General features: G+C 37.0%; 1 non-coding gene across 1 annotated transcript; it reads right to left on the minus strand.

Annotated features, from left to right (window-relative positions):
• Positions 1-907: 907 nt before the first annotated feature.
• On the minus strand, positions 908-1,015 carry LOC126486890 (U6 spliceosomal RNA). Its single transcript, XR_007588227.1, has one exon. It is a non-coding gene; the product is annotated as a U6 spliceosomal RNA (small nuclear RNA).
• Positions 1,016-19,593: the final 18,578 nt, after the last annotated feature.

A 19,593-nucleotide genomic window follows, 5' to 3' on the forward strand; every position in this document is an offset into this window, starting at 1 on the left:
ACATTACTAGTTGGGACTGATGATAAAGAGGGAGTGACCGCACTAGATCTCCTGGCTTTGCCAGTCTCTTATTACCTGCTTTGTGATGCTTCAGTATTGAAATAGGACTTTAAAGCAATTAACACTTTTAGGGCACTGACCATCTATTTAACTCAAAAGTTTTACAGCCTTATCAATCCCTCATGTCAGGAAACAGTTAAATAGCTCCGGCAGACAATTATCAAGGACTGAATCAATGCAATCAGTGGCCAGGGTAAAATGCTTGCATAACTTTGGGCAAGTTTATGTAATTTACTCCTCGTTCTCATCTTGGCAAATGGGAATAGCAGGGCACTCTCCAGGGAATGCTGATATTTAAAAATAATTTTGTCTAGCAACATTCTGGGAGCAGAATGCCAATTTAAAAGAATGAAATGAAGAGGCATGAAAAAACTTAATTATCTATCATGATTTTTTATCAGTCCTTTTTGTGGTTTTAATGAATAAATAAAAATGAAAGCATATTCTTGGAAAGACTGCAAATTACGTCTATTAAAGCCATCACTGGCAAAGGGTTCTGACTTAAATACCTGTTTATTAGTAGTATGGGCATGAGGAAAAATTAACATTTTAGAATTGAGTTGAATTTATATTTTTAATCATAAGTGGTTGTGAAGTATTTTCCCAAGTGAGCTCTGCGTTATGTCTTACATAGTTTATGTAACTTCTGTAGAAGGGACACGATTCTTTGATTTAAATTATATTTGCTACTTCTCATCTCAGAAAAATCTTTATAAATGTAAAAGGAGCTTTCTTAAAGTTACATAATTTCATTTCAAAATAAGATTTAGTACATCCTTTCATAGTCAGAAACATAGAGAAAAATCCCTCCCCCCAAATCTGGATCTACAACCTGTTCATTTTTTTAAAAAATATGGAACGCTTCACGAATTTGTGTGTCATCCTTGCGCAAGGGTCACACTAATCTTCTCTGTATCATTCAAATTTTTAGTATATGTGCTGCCGAAGCAAGCATCATCCTATTCATTTTTTACTATTAGAAAGTAGATATCTTATTATAACATCAGTAATGATCTTGAACTATAGCTCCGCTTCTCAGTGGTTTAAATTACTTACATGGTTTTATAAAACTAGTATGTTTCTTTAGTCTATGAAAACTATCTTGATGAGAGGTCGAAGGATCACTAGCACAAGAATCCATGCTGCAACTTTCTCTTGCTTGTCACCAAGACTGTGGGGGAGCAAAAGTGAGAGAAATGCCATGTAGCCCCTCCAGAGACAGACACTGGAACTTTAGCCAGTAAGCCAGAGCCATGTGGTGATACACAGATTAATAGAAATGGGTTAAATTAATATGTAAGAATTAGCCAATAAGAAGTTAGAGCTAATGGGTCAAGAAGTGATTTAATCAATACAGTGTCTGTGTGGTTATTGAGGCTGAGCAGCTGGGAATGATCAAGCGGCCCTCCTCCAACGATCTTCAACATAGAGACATCCAGTTATGTCAACACATTTGTTGAAGATGCTCTTTTTTTTTCATTGTCCAATTTTGGATTCATTGTCAAATGTCAGGTGTAGATTTACATAGAGGGGGTCTTGTATTCAGTTCTATTGATCCACCTGTCTTTTTATGCCAATTCTGTTTGATGGTTTTATGCTGCTCTTGCTTATTTGTTTATATGTTAATAGTACAGCTCTATAGTAGAGTTTGAAATCTGGGATGGAGGTACCTCTAGAAGTTCCTTATTGTAGAGGATTGTTTTAGCTTCTGGGTTGTTTGCTTAGCCATACAATGTTGAATATCATTCTTTTAAGTTCTGGAAATAATTCTGTTGGAATTTTGATGGAAACTGTGTTCAGATGAATTCTATTTACCAATTAGTTATAAATGATTTCTGATTTATCAATAAGCATATTTTTCTATTATCTTCATGCAATTTGTTATTGGACCAGCTTTATAAATCATTTCCACTATATTTGGAAATGATTGCGTATATTTGGTATTTTTTGAGTAGAAGTTTTCAATAAGGGCATTTTAATTATTTTCTTGAGGATCTTCTTTTTGATTGTTGTGAAGATTACAGATAACACTACTTGTTTATGACACAGTCATTTAAATAATCTTGATGTGGGATAAGAATGTGGTATTTTCTTTTTGCCTGAAGTCTTTGGATTTAACTGGTCACCTTGTCCATGAAACAAGCGTTAATCCATCAGTTTATGCGTTTTGTAGAAATATGCCACTCCTTCAAAAATAGTCTTTTTCTTGACCAGAATAAAATTTGATGCTATCTTGTGATAGCTAGAGAGATAGTATAAGTCACAGAAGTCCTAATGGTACTGCTTGGGAAAGAGTTGGATATTTGTTTGTGTGCGTATTCTTCTTTCTTCCTGATTTAACTCTTTCCCCAATTATCACTTGTATGAATTTGAAGTTTATTATTTTTCCAAATGTCTGAGTAATTGATTTTCTAAAAGTGATATGGCCAGCTGACATAGCATTCGGATTTATAGTGTTTGATAAGGCTGCATATATTGACAAAAAAATGATACTGGAGAGATGTTATATTGGCTTCCATCCACAGTAATACCAATGTTCACTTCATCTTCTCAGGACACAAGTATAAATTTAGGAAAGCAATTAAATATTTCACATCATGCTTAAGGGCACTTCATCCATGGTTTCTTAGAATAAGGTAACATCTCCACTTTAAAAAGCGATATTAGGACATGCGCGGGTATGTTGACTCCTGAGATAGAGATAACATTTCTCCTGTCCATTTCTGGTCGATGTAAATTTTGCCAGCAGGTAGGAATTTTACACTGTAGCAGGTTTATACCTTGGATTTTCATTTTTAAATGTAGGTATCTGATTTTGTTTCAGGCCTTGGATAGAGTTTATCATTTCTCATTTGCTTGGTGATAAAAACTTTATAAGCATAATGAAATTCCTCCAGGCAAAATTGCCTTTGTTATATATAAATTAATAGATGCAGTATTGAAAAAAATATAAGTTATTAACTCAGAAATAGGTTGAAAATAAGTCATTAGCTGAACCAAGAAACAGATGAAAAGGACATGAAGAAAAGGACTTGTAACTTGAAACCAGAATTGTTCTAAAAAACAATAGTTTTTATTAATGTACTATACTTCCTTTTATTAATGTATTACACTTATTATTTTAAAAATAGTTTTTATTAATGTATTACAATTCTCTGAGCTATGTTATTTTAACACCCCTGCTTTTTCCATTTTAAGTTTTTGTGTCAAAATGAAATCATTGGTCTTGAATACTGGTGGCCTTAAAAATCGATCAATATACACAAAGCTGAATGGCAACTTTATGGAAAACATTGTTAAAAGATGTAAATTCGAAAGGTTATAGAACTGTTTTCAAAATATTTGGTTGATTCTGTCACCACCATGTAGTCATAAAATCTTGTACTCATGAGCCTCGTGTCTGCTTTACCAGTGAACATTTCTCTACAGTGTTTGTGTTTACTGAGCCACAGAGTGAGCTTTTGACCCATGAGTATTCTCATATTGTCTGAACATGTTAGAGAATTTTTCATTTATTTTACTCATTTTACTGCTAAAATAAGTAATACAAAATATGAGTTTTAGTGTCTAAACTTGCTTAATATTTTAGTAAATTCTTCATCCTTAAATCACATCAGAACATTGGAGGGGGTGCACTGTGATCACAGATTGACTGATCAAAGAGTACATGAAAGGCATGCTACATATGCTGTTTGTTTAGGCTTCACAACAACCCGTTTTCATCTTTCAAGAAAAAGTATTTCTTAGGACACTTCTCCTACATGCACAGAAACTCCCTATGACTGCCAGACAAAAGACTGATTGGAAAAGTATCTGATGGTTCAGTATCAAGGCAAAGATGGACAGAGCTGTGCATTTTGCCCAGGGCTTCTGGTCATAGTAACTGAAAAGTAATGAGAAAGGTCTTTGTGAAGAAGACTGAGTCCATCTCAGGGAAAGGCTGAGAGAAAAAAGCCTTGGACAACCACGTTTTAGTTGTATTTAAGGCATATCCCATCCATACATTACACAGGTAAGGTGGCTAGGACCCTGAGAATTTAGGTCATCAACCTAGAGTAAACCCTTCTACTATTATCCCACAAAGAAACATAGCAATAAAATAATGTCTAAAGACATTAATAATCATTTATACCCATAAAACTGAGAATGGATTAAACCTCACCAGAGAAGATACTTTTTTAAGTAAGTGGGAACTAACACTGAGACCCAGAATTGGACAATGTACAAAGAAAAGCGAAAGACATTGGAGAACTTGGTCCTAAATAGATGTGTTTGTTGCTTTAACTTAAGTACAGTGGCAGTGCCTTAATCTACTGCTATCTTAGCCAGCAATTGCAACTTCACAGTTATTGGTCTGCTTCTTTAGCAGCAGCCTGGCTGTTCAGGAGGCAACCTGATGGAAATTCTGTTTCTGCAGCCACCAATCCTGTTGCTGCCACTAACGGTAGCTTTAACTAAGCCTCTATCATTCTATTTATGAATAACACTTGAGATTCAAAGGCTGGAGTGGAAACCTCTGAGCTCAGAGAGACTGAGTAGCAAGTAGCTAGCCCTCTCTCCTTACTGGCATCTGTGCTTCTGCTTTGCCAAAACAGAAAAACCTGTGCCACTCCAAACCCCACCCGACCATTTCTGGTGTCCGTCTCTCCTGGATGCCCTCTGAGGTTCTATAATTACTTTCTGTCAACTAGTTGCTACCTCTGCTTCCTGCCACAAGGTTAATGTTATTTAACTAATGCAAATGCAAACTTGGAGTTCCCAGTGTAATCAACTATCTCCCAACATGTCGTCATCAAAATCCTCTCATCAAAGCTCAGGGTTCCATCAAAAAGAGGAGAGGTGGTAGATGACTACAAGAAAACAGTACCTTATACAGTACAGTGAACACTTAGGACACAAAATAAAGAGAATAAAGATGAAAACACTTCTGCTCAAAGTCCTGACATCAGAATGTGTTGACATCAGAAGGAATCGTCTATATGTATCCTGAAAAGGCTTAGAAGTCAGCAGCTCATACCAATTAGAGCCAGGGACCGGAAAGTCTGCAAGAATGAGATAAACATGAATTCGGCTACAGCAACAGAGTGGTGGACCTCATGGTGCCAAGGAGTAAGAAGCCCGCCCTGGACCACCCATCCCAGCAAGGACACAGCAAGAGAGAGGTACTCGGCTGCTGAGCAGTCCCTGTACTAACTAACCCTTGACACTGAGCATCTCCCTCACGGTTTCCATCCAGACCCCCAGAATAGCAGGAGGGGGCTTAGGGAGCCCTACTCTCTTGAATACCATCAATAAAGTTCATTGCACCCCTCAAAAAAATGAGATAAACATATGAAGGGCTCTGAGAAACTAGAGAATCCCAGGCTTCATGCAGCTCAGGTGCTGTCCTCTACTTTATTCCATTTGCAAACAAGCCATGAGAGCTTACAAAAGCACATCATGTTAAACACATCACCAAAGATCTCCTGCATTCAGCCTGATTCTGGACCTGGGACTGTTGAGTGTCAAGTGCCCTGTCCATGACCAGGTAGCCTCCATCATTCTCACGGGGCCTCCATTGCGGAGTCAGCATCCACTCACTGTTCTTTGCCTACTAGCGGACATAGGTATGGTAGCTGGCTGTGCCACTGGGCAATTAGATTTTCACCCCACTTTTGCCACCTCCACCTGCTGCCTGTGAATAGACTCTGTCTGCGGGTATCTGTGACCTCAGATAGATGTAGATTGTTAGTGTTTCAGAACATTTTGCTGCCAATTCTTTAAGGTGATTTTTTTCGCTTTCTCTGAGGCATGATGTGTGAACAATAAACCGTATGTTTGAAGAGACACCTGATTATTTGTGTAAATCATGTGTGTGTGTGTGTGTGTGTGTGTGTGTGTGTGTGTGAGAGAGAGAGAGAGAGAGAGAGAGAGAGAGAGAGAATGGGATTAATATACATCTGAACTCACAAAGACAGTGATAACATATATAGGACCAGTATAAATTTAAGCAGTACAAAATTACAATGGTAAGAAATGGAAATATAGGTAAATTTCCACCCATAACCAAGAAATTGCTACTTTCTGGGAAATGATAAGTCACTTTTCTCTAGTAGACTGTCACTAAGTATACCAACCCCACCTCACAACAGGCTCATGTCCAGGGGTATTTTGGCCAACACAAAATAAAATCTATGCTTTTTCTGCATGTGAAATTATTGTTTTGTTTTGTATGTTTTTGTCTTATTAATCTTCTTCCTCACTTTTGTTCCCTCCTTTTTTGGGAGAGAAAAAGAACGTAAGAAAATGCAGTTAGGTTGGCATGAAGGTAAGGATCTGAAAGAAGTATGGAAAAAATAATTAAAAGAGAGAACGTGAAGGTTTAGCTCAGAGAGTTTGGACCAACTGCCAGGAAACCTGTATAGGACCAACCTTCATCCCCCACGTATGTGTAACAGTTGTGTGGCTTGATTTACTTGGGAGATTCCTGCCAGTGGGAGCACTTACTGTCCCTCATGATTTGGTTGGCTTTTGGGGATCTATTCCTTACACGGGGTTGCCATTCCTAGCTTTAATACAATGGCAGGAGCTCAGTCCTCAACAACTTGGTATGCCATGATTTATTGATATCCATGAAAGGCACTGTGGTTGGGATGTAAAATAAATGAATAAATCTAATTAATAAAAATTAAATGAAATGATAAAGCTAACAAAATAGGTGAAAGCTGTTTTATTATGTTTTTATATCTCTATACTTAGCTCTACATTATGTTAGTGAGCATGAACAAAATCAATGTCTCAAAAGAACACTAACAATAAGAGTTAGAAAATGAGGATTTTTTAAAACTAAAATCTTAAGTAGTAGGATATAGTATGCATCATAAGAAAACATAGAGCCAGAGACTGAAGACTGTGGAAGTCAACAGGTGTTGGTTATTCTGGCTTAGCATGTGCATCATATATTAAAAAAGAATCAAATAGTATTCAAGTTAAGATTTTCTACAAGAAGAACAGATATTTCAATGTTTGCAAGTATTTGTAAGTAAACAAAAGGCATTGCTTTTATATTTAGTCATCCACCTGGTTAGATAACTATAATCCTCTGCTACTTCAATTTGTATTATTACTATTTTTTTAAAGTTCCTATAATTTTGTGAAAATATAAAACAATATTTTCATCTCAATGACTCAATTTCTGTTACAAATGAAAGAATGTTTATAGAGAGGATCGTATAAATAGAACAGAAAACCCAGCTGAGGCTACAGGATGGAGATTGTTATTGACGGCAAGGACCATGTGGAATGCTCTTCTTAAAAGGAAAGCATTTGAGAACAGAGCATGAAGCATGTGCACATCACAGGTGAATGTTTACAAATACACCTGAGTGTCTGTTGTTAACCCCTAGCAGTTAAAATAAAGGTGCTCTGCCAAAAGCACCTGTGCTGCTGTTTCAAGCTTTGTCATCAACTGCTTTCCTTAGAAACTGGCCAATTGCATGAGTATCACTTTTACAGACCTTGTAATCGGTTCTATTGTGGTATTTCCATATGCTTTTTACTATCATTCTTTGTCCATTTTTATCATTATTCCCTCTATCCTATCCCATCTCTTGGTCTTACTCTGGTTTGCCCCTTCCTCTCTTTGTGAAATAGATTCTCTTCTGACTTTCACAGCACTTTCAACACATAATCCTCTTTTCTCTTCAGTCTTATCACCCTCTTTCTACCTTCAGTATTTACATACCAACACATACATGCACACAGATACTTTTCACATATATACGCATACACATTTGTATACACATGCATACAAACTCACATTCATATATATTTGAATATACATATATACAGATATATTATCTTAGTTGCTTTTTAATTGCTGTGACAAAACACCATAATCAAAGTCATTTATAAAGAAAGATTTAATTTGTGGCTCAATGTTTCAAAGGGTTAGAACTCATGATCCTCATGTCTGGAAGAATAGTAGCAGGCAGGCAGGCAGGCAGGCATGCATGGGATTAGAGCAAGAGCTGAAAACTTGTATCTTGGTCCACAAGTCACAGGCAGAGAGAGCTGAGAATGGTGTCAGCCTTTGATATCTGAAAGACGACTCCTAATGATAAACCTCCTCTAACAAGCCTATACCAACAAGGTCCTCAAACTATTTCATCAACTGAGGACAAAGAATTCAAATATATGAGCCTATGGGGGCTCTTCTCATTCAAACCACTTCACATATACACATGCATACGGACATACACACATAATGCATATAAACACTGTTCTCCCAGTCTAGTTCTGAATATGAGAGAAATATGAGATATTTGCCTGTCTTGAGTAAAGCTTATTTCTAGTGCTTATAAGGCTTTAAAAGAGATTGAGTAGCTTTCGTTCTCTAGGCTTGACTTAAAATAAGTTATTTATCAAATTGTATCCAATAAGGTGTCTCTATTTCTCAAGCCTATTAGTAGTTTCATATTCTTCTACTCAAATAGTCTTTGAAGATAAACTTATGATAATCTACTTTTCTTGAATGCTTTATATAAACTCTACATTTTCTTTAGACATATTAATCTTCATCTGTTAATTATACTAGATTGCAAAATTATATTATTTACAGTATATTATTCTTAAAATTATAAAAACTTAAGTTAACAATTAGCAAAAATTTATACTAGTAGAAGCCCTTCATCATTTAGAATTACTGAGAGTTACAAAATTTCAAGCCTATTTTGTTCTTTTCTAAGGTTCATGTTTTCCTAATTTAAACTCTTCAGTTGTTCTAGTGCCTTTTATAAATTTATGAAGGTTTCTTCTTGCTCTTCTATTATTTATATGATCTGTTGCAAAATATCCTTTAACTATTTTGGGGAAAAAAAAGCAACAACAAAATACTGACAGTGCAATATTAAGTAACAAGTCTTTTTCCGAGATGCTGGGATCTCTGTAATTAAATAAGCAAGCGTACCCACTCACAGTGCTTAGGTACTGCTTGCCTTGACTTGACATGGGTTGAGAATGCTCTAAACAAAGTAGAAAGAAAGCAACAATTTAGAGTCTCTAACCTAAGTATCATACTTCATAGATATAAAGTCAATTATGCAATATTATAGTAATTTTTTTCTCTCTGTAAGCCCATAATGTAACAGGGAGGACTCTAAGAGGGAAACATGAATTGCACTTGGACGGGGAAATACACAAGATCTCCTAGGTAAATGGGGTGGTGGAAGAAGATGCAAAGAGTGTAGGGGCAATAGAGGGAATGGGGTGGGGGATGAGGACATGAGGGAAAAGGATGGTCTAGTTGGGAGAAGGATGGAGTGGGAGAGCAATGAAAGAGATGTCTTGATAGAGGGAAACATTATGGGCTTAAGGAGAAACCCAGTGCTAGGGAAGTTCCCAGGAATCCACAAGGATGACCCCAGTTATGATGCCATTTATAATCTTAATGCTTTTTTGCTCTCTCTGTCATCAGTTCTATAGTACTTTCTTTACCTTCAAATATAAACACACCTTTGAGACTCTGCTGTCCTTGTGCAAGGTAACAGTGACAACACTAGCCATTAAATGGAAGCATATGACTAATGCCACTTTTAATACTTCAAATCTCTAACATAGTAATGAAAAGAAAATGACATATTAATTAATTGAGACATACACAAATCTAATATAGCAATACACAAATCAATATGTGGAAATCAATTCACATAAATTAGCATATATAAATAATCACATATAAATCAAGAGAGAAATATTTAATCTCATTTGCTTATTAATTAGGGATATTCCTTTATGAATTTATTCTGCTGAACCATATTAGTTGCATATACTGCAGAGAATCTCAGTGATATTTTCAAACACAAATACAGCATGTATGTATTGATCAAATCTCTCCCATGCCTCCTTTTCATGGCCTCAAAATCAGTGTTTTCTTTTCAGGTCAATGATTTCTGTAGCTGCAAGTGTACATATGGTTCTCTTCTTAACACACATAACTTAGCTAATGCATGATACTGCCTTTCAGTTCCCTGCATTTTACTGAAAATAGTAGAATTAAATCTACTTTATGGCTGATTCCTCTATTGTGAATCTATACCACTTTTCTTCCATCTATCTGTTGTCATTCTTGTATCTACCTGTTTGAAAAGTCATGGGCAACATGAGCAATGGTGGGTTCTCTCATTTGTCCCCAAATCCCCAGACCTATTCCCCATTTTTATTAGTATATAGAATAAAGGTTAGGTCATGGTGTTGAAAAACCAGAGCAGAGGACTGAAGGAGTGCCTCTCTGAGGTGAGAGAAGATATGTGTAACAGGCTTGATAGGATTTAGGGACTCAATTATGGTACCCTTAGCTATACCATAGAGGGGATTAGCAAGAAGAGCAAAATTGGGGAACCAGGTTATGAAGTATCAGGCCAAGGAAAGAGAAAATGTATTCCCCAGTGAATGAAGGTATGTGAGACCATCAAGAGGGAATTTGTAGCTGTTGGGTGATAGCAAAAAATGTAGATACTTGATCTGAAGGACAGAAAGTTGAGCTGTGGAAGGGGAAACTCTATATCCTGTTTCCTACAAAGTTAAGAAGTTGAGCGGTATGTTTTTCTGACAGTGAGAGCAAAAAGCTGCATAGTAGAAGGTCAGCTCTATATTGGATTAAACAGCTTGTAAATAGGTCTAGAGGACTGTCAATAACCAAACCCTGGCCAGATAAATGGGGTTTATCTTAGAGCCCTTGGGGAAGAGAAGTCCAAGAAAGTTTAGCTTTTAATCTCCTCTCTGCCCCCCATGAAGATCAGTTAGTATAAAATAAACTTTAAACTATAAATATACTCCATAGCTAGTGACCCTCATTTTTGTGGTTTCTTCCTAGAACACTTTTACAAAATACCAGTATCATTTATAGATGACTCCATTCTTCAAATAGATGAAACTTAACAAAGATAGCAAAGACATACATATTTAAGTCAGTTTCTTTCACACCGTATAGACTATTATAATCTTAGGGCTTCATAAACCTTAATCATCAAACATATATTGTGTCTTTTCCAAAATATCTTAGAGGTATGCTGTCGACTTCTTAATCTAGGGAAAATAAAATTAAATAAACCGTCTTGGACATCTGGTGTTGATTGTTTAGTCTAAAAAAGTCCTCTTTCATTCTAAACAAGAGTAGAATCTAAGTTATATATGTGGTATGGCTTAGCAAATTGAGATTATCTATAGATAGATTTTTTTAAACTATCAATGCTTTTTGTTACAATTTTAAGCTAAGATTTTTTTTTTGGCTAACTTTTTTTACATACTTTTTTAAAGCACACCCTAATGGTCTTGAAGAACATGAGATAAAGTAAGTTTGCAACTCAGCTGAAGTTTCAAAGACAGAAAACAAAAGCAAAGTGGGGTGAGATATTCAGATAATTAAATATCTGTTAAAACACTTTGCTATTTTTTTCTTTTTTCTTTTAATATTTATTTATTTATTATGTATACAATATTCTGTCTGTGTGTATGCCTGCAGGCCAGAAGAGGGCACCAGACCCCATTACAGATGGTCGTGAGCCACCATGTGGTTGCTGGGAATTGAACTTAGGACCTTTGGAAGAGCAGGCAATGCTCCTAACTGCTGAGCCACTCTCCAGCCCCTGCTATTTTTTTCTTATAAGGAAAAACATTTCATTGGGGCCAGCTTACATATTCAAAGATTTAGTCTATTATCTTCATGGTGGCACATAGTGGCAAGCAGACAAACATGGTGCTGGAGAAGGCACAACAATGTTTGGCCTACTAGCTCAGACTTCTTATTAAGTAACTCTTACATCTTAAATAAACCCACTTATATTAATCTGTGTATCTCCATGAGGCTGTGGCTTACTAGTAACAGTTCCAGTGGCATCTGACTCCTTCAGCAGTTACATGCATCTCTTTGACTTGTGTCTTTGCATACTTCCATTGTTGACATTATTTGTGAGATGTTCAAATTATTTGTCAGAATTTGTTTTTAGAAATCAGTATTTTTCTTAATACTGCACTATTTTATGTACTATATACTATAATACAAACATATTTTTATACAATATATATAATATCTACTGAAATAGCATAAATGGTATCCCAAATATAGCTGTGGTAAACAAGTCTATAATGCAGATTTTGAGATAAGAGCTGGTTAAGTAGAAGGTGCTCTTTAGGTTATAGGCAGTGAACTTTCTGTCTAGTTATCAGTGACCCAGAAAGAAAACACTGATCAAATAGAAATTTTAGAAAAGACATTGTTTCAAATTGCTGTACCCATGTGAGGCACAGGAGAATGCCACATAATGGAGGTCACATTGAAAGTCTTTTGTTTGTCCCTGGTTGTGAGCAAGATCTTGCCAGAGAAGACTCCAGATTGTGAAGTGGGGCTGGGTTTATGAAAGCCAAACCCAAAGTTACATCATACCAAAGGTAGATCAGAGAACAGAAGCTTCAAAGGTTTCAGTTAGGTTGATTAAAACTATTATTTCATATATTGTGAAGCAATGGTTATCCTCAAAGGTACACTGCAGTGCTCTGCTCAGCTGGATATTGCATTGAGGACTACAGAGCAGTCTAATGAAGCAAGAGATGGAGTTAGCTAAAACTAGGGTAAAACATAGTCACTTTGGGCAATTAAAAAAGAGTTGAACAAATATAGGAGACTGTAAAATTCTATGACAATTGAAATTATCTGACTCACAAGAATGGCTGTGTATAATACCACAACACACACACATGCACACACACACGCATGCACACACAGAGACAGAGAGACAGACAGAGAGAGAGAGAGAGAGAGAGAGAGAGAGAGAGAGAGAGAGAGAGAGAGAGAGAGAGAGAGAGAGAGAGAGAGAGAGAGAGAGNAGAGAGAGAGAGAGAGAGAGAGAGAGAGAGAGAGAGAGAGAGAGAGCTCACAGAGAGTATGTAGTAACAGCTAGCCTTCCTAGCACACCCCAGATCTGGTTCCTTTCATCACTCAGGCTGATTGACTTGTAAGACTTTAGAGTATTTAAACAAATTTGTTGGTTTCCTTTTTGTAGTTGAAGATGTTTCACTTAAAAGTCCCTAAAGTTCTTTGATATCTAAAATTACAGCTTTCTTCATGTTAGAGTTAAGATTAGGGTTGCAAATCAACAGACATGTACTCACATACAGTATTTCAGTCAGGAAAACTTTACTTCTGCAAAAGGGTGCTTGGTTATCCAAAGCTAAAAAGAAGCACAAGGTTACAACGACCTCCACCTTTTTCTCTCTAAAGTGGCTGAGGTTCAACCTTCTAATCTACATATGATTGGCTAATTTGAAAAGAGACACAAAAGAAAAGGAATGCAGGTTTGGGGGCCGGAGCGAGACATTGTGGGATTTCTCACAGTGACTCAGAATATAGATATTGAGATATCCAGAGGCAAATCACTTCTAGCTGAAAACACATATATTTTAACTTTGGTGAATGGGAGAGAAAATAGAAACAGCCATGCATTAATTATTATTATGGTTTGGGCATACATGAGACTAAAGCCTGTCTCTATAGTGACACACTTCCCCCAACAACAGCATACCAACTCACGTTACCCCAAAGATTAACTTCACATTTTCTTCTTTTAGAAGAGCATTGATTGATACCAGGTGGATACATTTTGGCCAGGCCCATGTAACTGAAGTTAGTTTGAACAGACATACCACAGGTGTCAGTACCATCCCAGATCTTGGGTGAAAACTAAAAGTACTGTCCCTTTATTAATGTTGACAATAAATGAAATGACTTTTACGAAGAGGGTGAGGTTAACACCCGGGCAGGAATTGGGGTTCATTTAAGGTACTCTATTTAGTTTCTTTTGGTTTCCTAAAAAGAGGAAAGAATTTGTTCCTACTAGTTTGTCTATATCATGCTTTCTTCCCAACTGAAAACAAACAAACAACCCAAAACCTAGTGTAGTCTGTCAATATAGGGTTGGCCAAGAACATCTTTAAATCTATAGTTCTGACGTTTTGGTCATCCCTGGGGGTTTTCTCAGAAGTATGTAGGATTAGGACCCACAAAACTTTTACTTTTACCTACTTGCTTAATGGTGTGCAGGTCTTGAACCAATCTGTAAAAGTTATTAGCTTCTTTACTAGCAAACCAGGGCATTAAAAAAAGACACAAATGTTCAAGAAGTCTATCTATCTCTTCCAAGTCCCTCAATGATAGACTTAAGTTCTTCTCTCCAATCCTGAGAAATAGGAATAGAATGTTACCTTCCAACTATTTCTCCTGAGTATTTAATTCAATTTGAATAGTGTCAAAACAGTGGGTTTAATTTAGGTTTTGCCTCATGATTGGAGACATTTTGATCTCATCTCGAATTATATTAAGTCCAATATTTAATATAGTCATTTAATCTTCCCTAACAGACTGGTTCCCGTTTCCAGAACAAAAAACAATCTGTGCCTGTTTCTCTTTATCTTGACATTTAGCTAGAGTTTTCTTAAAGAAAAGGGAACTGAAAATACCCCTACCCTAGTTATGATCAGATCTCAGTCATTCCAAGAAAAAAAGCTCTAACTTTTGTGATAGCACCTAATGGAGGAAGCCAGAAGCACCAGAGTTAATGACGGAAGTAAATTCCTCCTCTCTGATCTGCTATTCAAATCATTCATCAATAGATTCTGGTGATCCCACCCCCACTCTTCATCAAAATTAGTGGGCTTTTTTTTTTTTATATCTTTCCTTTTTCATTCTGGGCCTTCTCTTTTCAAGTGTCCCAAGTTTGTAATTTTTTTCCTCACTTGAAATAATTATGTCATACCATTATACCCCTTTTCTCTATGCGGGAAGGGCTTTCTTGAAATGCTGCCCTGTGGGAGGTCTGATGATGTTTAGGGATAAAAGACCTACTTTCATCCCTTGGACATTTGGTTCAAGGTCTTTTAGTTTATTATTTATCTATCTTTTGTAACATTTAAGGGAAATATTTACACAACCTTTGCTCACAACATTTTGCTTAAACATTTCCTGGCTGAGGGAATCTTCCAGGTTTAATGCAGAACAGTTTCTCCTTTGGTCTCTTAATTTAGCTAAAAATTCAGCTACCCTTTAATACTTTCACTGGTGGATATTAAAAGCCTTATTGGTATTTTGAGAGTAAGAAACTGATTCATTCATCCCTCTTATAACCAGGTGTCTCAGGTCTCTCATGTGTTCTCTATAGATTATTATTGCCCTATCAGAGATCCTGACTGGGGAGATTAACCTCTGGTCCTAGGATGCTGTGGTATGATAGATATTCTCCTTCCCAAATAACTAGTGTGCCCCCACCCACCCTCATCATCATACTTTCTTCTCCTGAATAAAAAGCTCAGAATAAACATTAATTTTTCCCAGCAATAGACCTGGCAATCTAAGAACTGGTCTAATAGGTGTGCCACACCAAAGGGGTCCTATAAGAGAGGTTACAGTGCCCTTTGGGGTTTTTCAAATTTAGAACCCATAAGAGGAGAATTCACAATCCAATCCCTCCATCTAAGAGATCTTTTCTGAGAGGGTTTATTTTTGGAGAGGAACCTCAATTTGCTGGAGTTATGTTTCTTAAAGGATTGGGAATATGAGATTTTCAATATCCCTCGTACACTGCTCCATCTCCTTCTGTAGCTTAGTGAGGGATGGATATTTGATAGGAGGATTTCTATTCATTGGGTTTAATACAGGGCTTGTTTGAATACTTGGCAGATTTTGGGACAGCTAAAATAGAGAAGGTCGAAGAGGAACACTCAGTTCCATTTAGAGTGCAGGGGAGGATGCAGACTTGGAGGCTACACAGACTGAAATCTAGCTGGAGCATGCATGGTCTTGGATATAAAGACAGGGGTACATGAGGGCCTTCCATGATGTCACTGATGATGTTTGTGGTTAATTTCATCTCTCATTATTAAGTAAAATAGAATTGTTAGACCTTTCCTCTAGGAAAGAACATGATTGACCTCTTTAAAGAAAGAACATTTTTAATTTACATGCTCAGTTGATAGCTGGTGGACTCAGTCTTAATTTAAGCCAAAATTGGATAAAAATTCCAAGGGCTTTAGGATTCGTTACTGGGTCCAAATAAATCAGTGAATCCAAATTTCTCTCTCTGGAATTTTTATTTATCGTGTATCTTCCTATAGATAATCATCATGACAATAACAGTTATGGCCGACAAGTGATAATCAGCATGAGGACAATAGTAAGTCTCATATGATAATCACTAAGAATATGCCCCTTACACCAACCCAAACCATAACTCTTTTATATTTAATTCCACTGTTTTATCTTTCACATATGATCCCGAGTGTTGCTACGAACGGAAGAATCATTCAGCAATTAAACCAGTATCATTTCACAAGATCAGCCCATCGGAGCCAAGGACATTGTTGAAGTTTTAAACCAGGATGCAAGACGTTTTGGAATTATTGCCTTGTGAATAAAATGGCTGTCATTTGCTGTAGATTGTTTTTGCTGTTGCTGAATCTCCTCTGTCACAAATTTGGAGATTAATTCCCACAGTTCAGCACCGTTTAATCATTTACTGAATACTATCTTCCTTATACTTTTACACCCAATAGCTTTGTGTAAAAACAGTTTCTCACTGCCATGCCTTTGTTCCTCTCTCATGTGTAAATGCAGGGATTTGCCTTCCTGCAATTATCTTTATTGGCAGGCAATATTTAGGTACAAGCTAGAGCACGCCATTTAAGACATTCCCAGATATTCAAGGACATAGAATTACTATGTGCCCAAAGCTGTTGATTCATAGCTGCTCACATAGATAAAAAAATAAGCATGCTTTGGTTTTATCTCACTTATAGATAAGAAAGTGATGTCTTAAAACTAACATTACATTAAAAGATTCCTAACTCCTCACCTCACCTTTCCATCACTATATTGCTGACTTTAGTTCAGGAGATTTACTGATTGTGTCTTACTCTCAAGAAAAATAACTAACCATCTACTCACAGCCTAGAGGAAGACAAACCTTCACTGGAAGACAAACCTCTGATAAGCAGCAAGCTTAAGAACTTGCTAACATTAAAGCTTGCTAACATTTGACAAAAATGCAACTGAACCAAGAACCATAAACTTCCCTTGTCTGTTTATGTAGGTTGCTTGATTACCTATGCCTGCAAGATTTTCTGAATCTTTATAGTTGGTTAAGAAAAAAATAGAGTTGACAGTAGTGGGAACAGAAGCTGGAACTGAAATTAGAGCAGAAACATCCTAGAAATTAGCAGAGATAGGTAAATGAAAAACAAGAAAAAATAATGTCGTAGAGAATTAGAATCATGATTGAGACAGAGAATTAGAGCTAAGAAATTATAGACAGTTAGGACAGAAGAATTAGAACGGAGAACAAGAAAGAAAGAGCAATAAAGAGACAGGGGTAGAAAGAACATTCTGTAAGTAGACTTCTTAACCCTCAGGTTTTAGTTCCTCTCACTTTCTGTGTTATTTTTCTTTTGAACACTGAGAGGAAGTCTTAGAGGTCAGACCTTTAAGGTCTCTGATAGCGTGTCAAGCCCAAGGTTTGTTACTTCATCCGTGAGAGGTGTGTACAAAGTGGCATACAGAAGTAGGAACAGAGCAGCCTTCTACGTATTTGAGAATAAAGTTCAGCAATAACTTTCCAGGTAATTGCCATGCTAAATTTAAGTACTAAGTGCAAAGTATATTAACAATCCTTGTTTTTCCTTCCTCACATAAAAGGAAAACAAAATGTTCATATTGTGAAGGTGTGCTTAGTGGAATTTTTACCGCTACTTTAGTGTCGAAATACAATGAAAAACTTGTAAATGACTTTTCGAGCATTTACCAGGCTCTTAGTTGTTTTTGTTTCTGAGAAAGGCTCTCACACAGCTGGTTTGGCCTTGACCTCATTCTAAAGCTGAGGATGACCTTGAACTCCTGATCCTCCTATTTCCACTTCCCAGGTGCTAAGACTACAGCCATCATCCTCCATTGGTCAGCTTTGTCAATTTTTCAAAACAGAGGTAAGTTTCCATACAGCCGGAGTTCTGAGGCACCTCTTCTTGAGTGCATCGCACTGCTCCAAGGACAGTGAGTCTACAGTGCCTTTGTGATTTACTACTTCGGCTCTCAGATACAATATGCAGCCTTCACACCAACGTGGTGTCTCTTGTTCAAATGTAGAAAGAGAAACTGTGCCTTTCCTTCTTGATCCCAAGTCAAACCTGAATGAATGCTTTAGCCCCCAACTCCATGCCAGCTGCTCCATTTCCCACAGGAACGGTAGGTAGTTCACGGGAGCAGATTTTGTGAGCAGTATCCCTGTTTATTGCCAATCTATAGATCCCTTTTATTTCTTAACCAAGGAGAGTTGACATCCATTAGTGTTAGTAGTTGCAGAAAGAGAGGCATGGGCAGTCAGAAATTAGCTACAACCTTCAATAATCTTTCCTCAGAAAACCAAGAAAGGAGCAGCAGGTAGCTGTGGTACTGTCTTGTGAAGGTTCCATTAAAGGACGACATCACGCAGTGGATCAAAGGGTGGCAGATTAACTGCCCTGCAAGTAAATTGATGCTAAGTACAGGTCTCCTTAGGTAGTAATAGACTTTTTAGAATCATTTTTTCAAAGGCCTTTTTACTCTACAAAAATGAAGAGAGAGATAAGAAAGAAGAAAGCAGAGTAGGAGGAAGAACATATTTGTTGCATCTTTCTATAGATCCATCTTTTTTCTGAAGTCTTGTTTCTTTAATTAACGTATGGCATTGTCTTCTTTTAAAATCAAATTACATCACTTACCCTAACTCTTTCACATCTTTTCTTTCACAGTACCCCCTCCTTTTAATGTGACTGTAAGTTTATGCAAATGACAGACGACCTCAAGAAAATAAATGCAGATTTTGAATATAACGTTTTAAAAAATTAATGCTTAGAAGCCACAGTGTATAACCACATGAACAAAGCTGAAAAACATTTCAAATCATCATCAATACATAAAAATGTGATGCTGTTATTCATCACATTTTTTTGCATGTGATATGCATCTCTAATTTCCCTTTTTTAAAAATAAGTACTTTAGAAACTTTTAGTAGGGGATCAGGGAGTTGGCTCAATCGGTGAAAGCACTTGACACCAACCTGACAACCTGAGTTCAACCCGCCCCCCCCCCCCAATTCACATAGTGGAAAGCAAATTCACTTCTGCAGATTTAATCAGCATTAGCACTCTTTTTTTAAATTTATTTCTTTATTAATTAATTAAAGATTTCTGTCTCTTCCCCACCGCCGCCTCCCCTTTCCCTTCCCCTCCCCCAATCAAGTCCCCCTCCTTCGTCAGCCCAAAAAGCAATCAGGGTTCCCTGCCCTGTGGGAAGTCCAAGGACCACCCACCTCCATCCAGGTCTAGTAAGGTGAGCATCCACGAAACTGCCTAGGCTCCCACAAAACCAATAGGTACAGTAGGCTCAAAAACCCATTGCCATTGTTCTTGAGGTCTCAGTAGTCATCATTGTCCGCTATGTTCAGTGAGACCGGTTTTAACCCAGGCTTTTTCAGACCC

Source organism: Alexandromys fortis, unplaced genomic scaffold, assembly GCF_014885135.2.
Source record: "Alexandromys fortis isolate MF-2015 unplaced genomic scaffold, M_Fortis_MF-2015_v1.1 scaffold_18, whole genome shotgun sequence".
NCBI classification, from domain to species: Eukaryota; Metazoa; Chordata; class Mammalia; order Rodentia; family Cricetidae; genus Alexandromys; species Alexandromys fortis.